Source organism: Echinops telfairi, unplaced genomic scaffold (genome assembly GCF_000313985.2).
Source record: "Echinops telfairi isolate 266 unplaced genomic scaffold, ASM31398v2 ScPeMD7_7420;HRSCAF=8458, whole genome shotgun sequence".
In the NCBI taxonomy this organism is placed as follows: Eukaryota; Metazoa; Chordata; class Mammalia; order Afrosoricida; family Tenrecidae; genus Echinops; species Echinops telfairi.
The window spans coordinates 6,155,013-6,161,012 of NW_022111320.1; the positions used below are offsets into that span (position 1 = coordinate 6,155,013).

The 6,000-nt window shown below is 40.4% G+C and overlaps 1 protein-coding gene across 1 annotated transcript in view; it reads right to left on the minus strand.

Moving 5' to 3' along the window:
• The window catches only part of IFT80 (intraflagellar transport 80), a 183,342-nt gene that overhangs the window by 111,933 nt on the left and 65,409 nt on the right, over positions 1-6,000 (minus strand). The window lies entirely within an intron of this gene.

The window sequence follows — 6,000 nt, forward strand, 5'->3', positions numbered from 1 at the left end:
TGGGCTGCTAACCCAACATTTAGCAGTTCAAACCCACCAGCAGCTCTGCAAGAGAAAGACAGGGCGTTCTACTCCCATAAAGAGTTACAGTCTCAGAAACTCCCAGGGACAGTGCTACCCTGTCCCACAGGATCGATATGAGTTGGCATTCTTGATGGCAGTAACTTCGGTTTCTTTGGTTTTGAATTTGCTACCCTGTACCAGGTGTTCATCCCTGTCAGCTACTGGAAAATATTCCCTTTTTTTCCATTGCAGTGGCTAAAGTGTTCAGTGGCCAACCAAAAAGTCAGCAGTTCTCACCAGCCACTCTGAGAGTAGATGGGTCAGTCTGCATCCATGAAGACTGCACCCTTGGAAACCTTATGGGGCAGTTCTACTCTGTCCTAGCGGGTCATTGGAAGGCACGATTGACTCAGTAACAATGGGTAAGGGTATGTGCTTAAAAAATAACCTCCAAACCATTTCACTTAGCATTTCGGACTGTCAGTGGAGACACTGGCAGTACTATCTCGCATACAGGGTACATCCCAGCCAAAGGGCTCTACTCCCACTCACCCGACTTTCATGCCTTACTGTTACGCCTCTAGGCCTCTGATCACCAGCTAACTTGCCACAAAGCTCCACTCCAATGTCAACAAGCCAATATCCTAACCTAATCTCTTCATCCTTCAAAACCCAGTGGAAAGATGCTGCTCTACTTTCCAGGAAACTTCTCCAATACCTCCCTTCCCCCAAACATTTATCTCTGCCTTCCTGTCCTCCCACAGCACCGATGGCAAAGGGGACATTCTACTCTGAATGAGTGTTATTTATATTTCCAATTTACCTTCTTTACTAAATTCACTACAGACAAGTTGCATGTGGGGTCACTCCATCCCTCATAGAGCTTATCCAGCATTGTATGATATCATATCCAAATCCATATGTTAGGAGGGGGAGATATTGCTTGGGAAGCATTGAGTTTCCTTTTACTGGTATAAAAAATTTGTCAGCTACATCGATGGCTGCACATTATTAATGTAATTGGTGTCACTAAACAGTACATGTGGAAAACAAAATGAATTGGAAATTGTTATATACATATTTTACAATTAAAAAATTGTATCCTAATATGAATTTTTTATTTTAATAAATCATTTCATTGAGGGTTCTTATTGCTCTAATAATAGTCCATACATCAATTGTATCAAGTACATTTGTACATGTGTTGCCATAATCATTTCCAAAACATTTTCTGTCTACTTGAGCCCTTGATATCAGCTCATCTTTTTTCCCCTCACTCCCCCACCCTGCTACACTCATGAACCCTTGATAATTTATAAATTACTTTTATTTTCATATTTTACACTCTCCACTATCTCCCTTCACCAACGTTTCTGTTGTTTTTCCCTCTGGGGTGGGGGTGTGGGTTGTATACTGATCATTGTGATCAGTTTTCCCTTTCTCCTCGTTAGCCCCCCAAGACAGTGGAGGGAAGGAAGCATTAAAGAACTAGAGGAATATTGTGTTTCATAGGTGCTATATTGCACCCTGGCTGACTCATCCCTTCTTTGTGACCCTTCTGTGAGGATATGTCCAATTGTCTACAGATAGGCTTTGGGTCTCCACTTTGGCCCCTCATTCAATCGATATGATTATTTGTTTTGGGTCTTTGGATACCTGTACCCATTGACACCTCGTATTCACACAGGTTGGCATGTTTCTTCTATGTGGGCTTTGTTGCTTCCCTGCTAAGTGGCCACTTGTTTAACTTCAAGCCCAGACACTGTACCTTTTAACAACTGGAAACTATCAGCTTTCTTCACCACATTAGCTTATTGTGTTCAGCGATCATGTCAGAAAGGTGAGCATCACAGAATGACAGGTTATTAGAACAAAATGTTCTTGTGTTGAGGGAGGACTTGAATAGAGGCCCAATGTTGGTCTGTTCATTTAATACTTAACCTACAAATACATGTACATAGGCCTATATCCCTATAATTATATATTAATATATTCACATATGTACATGCCTATGTTTATACCTCTACAAATGTTTTTTTTCCTCCTAGTTCTTTCCACTATTTCCTTTTACTTTCCTCCTGTTCCACTATCACATTCGACCTTCTTTCGGCTCTCTGTACTTTCTCTCAGCTACATTGCACTTGGTCAAACCCCACCAGGCATTCTATGTCCTCCTGGCCATCGATTTTAGATCTCTTGTTGTTCCCTTGTCCCTGGGTTTGTTGGCTCCCTGCTTCTTTCCCCCCACCTCCACCTCTCCCCTGGCCCCCAGGATCTATCGGTCCCATTATTTTCTCCTTGGGGTTGTTTAGCCTGCCTATCTTATATAGGCAAGAAAAAAAAGAAAGAAATACCTTTGAATAGTTCCAGATCTGTCTGCTGACCCTTATGAATGTTTTCCTATGAGGTCTGATAATAGTGGCAAGCCCTGCCCCCCAAGTCTGAAGTCTATTTTCAGATTCCTTGGGGACTTTGTTGCTTTGCTCCCCTTGCTGTTTTATTGTGCCCCCTTCCTGTTATACTCGTGGGGGGGGGGATCCGACCGGGCACAATTCCCACAGTGTTTCCAGGGCTGCCCCCTGTAGCACTGTGCGTCAGTAGGGGAGGTCGTGTCTTGTGGTGGGGCCGACCCTACAGTCCTCTATGTGCACTGGCTGATCCGAGTGAGAATGTCATCCTCAAAGCTTGGTGGGCCAGGATGCTGTCCTCTCTCTCTTCCTTTCTAATATCAATTTTGAATTAGAATGTGAACAAAAACTTTTTAAAAATAGTTATTAACATGTAAGATATTTTTATTCAACATACGATTTTTATGTAGGCCAGCTCCTACTCTATATTGAAAGCAGAATCTCAAAAACTAAACACGTTAACTACAAAAGGAATGATGAGGTTAGCAATATGTATTTGTGAGCTTTACCTAACTTATGTGATAATACACGGGTTAGAAATGGTAAAAGTCTGTTAGTGTATGTAGAGACTGAGAAAGTTAAAATTGTAAATATTCCTGAAACAGTTATTGGTTACAAAGCTCTTTCATATCATTTTCATGAAAAGAACCCCTTGAAGAACTTTTCTTTGAAATATATACAGAACATAAGAGGGAAAGAGATGAAAAGATATAGAATAAAATATTATCGGTGAGCTCAGTATTTCCCTTTTTTGTTTAGCTGCAATGCCTAATCTCCATTATGAAAATTATTTTTCATAAGAAAAAGAATAGTATTTTCAGGATCAAAATGAGATCAATAGAAGTCATTAAATGCCAAACAATTTAAAAGATGATGCAGATTCTGTTCAATGAGAACCCAAAACTGATTCTACACAATTATCATGAACCATTTCAAAAGAAAAGAATTCACATCATAAAATCTTTCACCTACAAAGTTATGTCCTCAGTATTCTACCCACTACAATGTACCTATATAATATCATTCTCTAATTCTAAGACAATGTATGAGCCACAGAAGTTTGCCACACATATCAAAAGTTCATTAAACTAGAATTTTCCAAAAGTGTTTCCCAGGTCACAACTTAAACTATGTCAACATTGGCTGACCACCATTTCTGATTGGATTCAACAAATAATTCTCTGCTCCTCCTCGGCTTTTTCCTTTCTTAATCTATGAGTGCACAGCAGAACATTCAGACACTGTATCAGCTTATTTTAGGCAGCACATTTTTTAAGAGAGATTGCTGTAACAAAGCACATTTTAAAATATTTATTTAATGGGGAAGATAGTCTCTTCAACAAATGGTGCTAGCAGAATTGGATCTCCATTTACTGAAGAATGAAACAAGGCCATACCTCACTCCATATACAAAAGGAAGCTACCGATGGATTGAAGATCTAAATGAAAAAGCTACAACTATAAAGATCATAAATGAAAAAATAGGGACAAACTTGGGAGCCTAATACAGGGTATAAGCACACTATCCAATATAATGAAAAATAGACACAGAGCAGAAGACCAAATTGATGGTTGGGACCTACTCAAAATTACACATATGTACATCAAAAGATTTCACCAAAAGAACAAAAAGAGAAACAAATTCACTGCCATCTAATCAATTCTGACTCACTGAACCCACAGTGAGGGGAAGAAAGTCTGGCAACGACTTATCAGACAAGAGACTAATCTCTAGATCTATGGAAAAGTGCAAGAAGGAACCTTGATTGTTGACAGGGTTGAAGGGGAATGGAGAGAAGGGCAATCTCAGGCCAGAGGGTTGGCAGGTGTTAATCTGGGTGAAAGGAATGACAATATCCAGTAAAAGGGTTGGGCAAGAATTATTAAAATAAAGCAAGACGACAGATGTTATGAGTTGTTGAATGTAAAATTGATGATCTTCTCTGTAAACCTTCACCTTAAATCACAATAAAAGGTGGTTGTTTTTTCATTAGTTAACATGATGGCAATTCAACTTAACATCTTCGAATCTCACTATGATAAATGCAGTGAATACAACGAGAGGAAAACCAAGTTCTTTTCCCTGGCCCTGTCTCTCCTGATATCATGTCCAAAGTACATGTCTGAAGTCTCACGATCCTCACTGCTAACGAGCAGTCTGGCTGTACTTCCCCCCACGACAGACTGTTTGCTCTTCTGGCCGTCCACAGGACTTTCAACCTTCTTCAGCAGCAGCATAACCAGACGCATCAATTCTTCTGCAGTCTCCCTTACTCACTCTGCAGCTTTCACATTCATATGAGGTCATTGAAAATGCCATGGCTTGGGATAAGGTGCATCTTCAAAGTAACATTAATGATCTTCAACAATTTAAGGCGGTCTTGTGCAGCAGATTACATAGCATTGGATTTCTTGGCTATTGCTTCCATCAGCACTGATTTTGGGTCCAAGTGAAATGAAATTCGCAATAACTTCAACATTTTCTCTTATTTATCATAATGTTGCATATTGGTTCAATTGTTCCTTGAATTTAACTGGTTTGGCAGATCCCCTTGGAAGCCATTGCTTTGATTGGACCTTGTCCTTAGGATGATATTGGTAAATCCAAGACTCATCCCTGGCTATGATTTGTTCCATAAAATCCTCTTTATTCGCTTCAAGCTTGCTTAAAAGACTGATGGAAAGATCGGCCTTTGCATGACTGACCTTCATACAAAGCTTTTGGCATCCATCAAACCAAAGTTTGCTGAGGCCATGTTCATTTAAAATTGCAAATGCTGAGCCATGTGTGATTTGACTTTTAGTAGCTATTACACATCGATGATAATTTTATAATTCTATGGACTTCTTTTAACAGATTCTGGACTTCCACCACGTTCTTCATTCATCAAGGTTGGCATTCGTCCCTCATGTCTTACTTTTGAGATCTTTCAACCTTCCTTAAAACACACGATCCACCTAAAAACGGTTGGCTTGTGTGGGGCAATGAATCACTTGCTATGGCTCTTCTAGTCAGATTCTTCGGAACTCCCACCAAAAGAATGGGTGGGATCATGGACAGAACTCTAACATGAGGGGTGGTCATTTTCCACCCTTCTGGGTTTTAAATGAACCGTCTCAGAAGCAGGAACGGGGATCTTATTACCATCAAGAAGGAAAAACCGAGAATGGAGCTCATCCTTTGAACCTTGAGATTCCTGCACACTAAATTACCTAGTTCAAGGAGGCAGAGAGCTGGGACATCCACGGAGTAGAGGAGGAGTGGTAGAGGTGCAAAGAAAGCAAAAGAAAGAAAGAAAAAAAAAAAAGCTAAAGAAAGCAAAAGCAAGAGCACAAGGCACAGGTGTATGAATCTGGCCCATGGTACAAGAATACTGCTTCTGAGGCATGGAAGTGGCAAATTCAAGCCCAGTCAACCCAGTGGTACTCTTTGATGCCAGCCAAAATTTTAGCCACATGAAAATCCAGCTCTTTGCAGATTTTGTGCCTAGAACGTTGGAGAACTTTAGGCAATTCTGTACAGGAGAATTCAGAAAAGAGGGGGTTCCAATCCACAGGCTCATAAAGAAAGTGCTGATCCAGGGTGGAG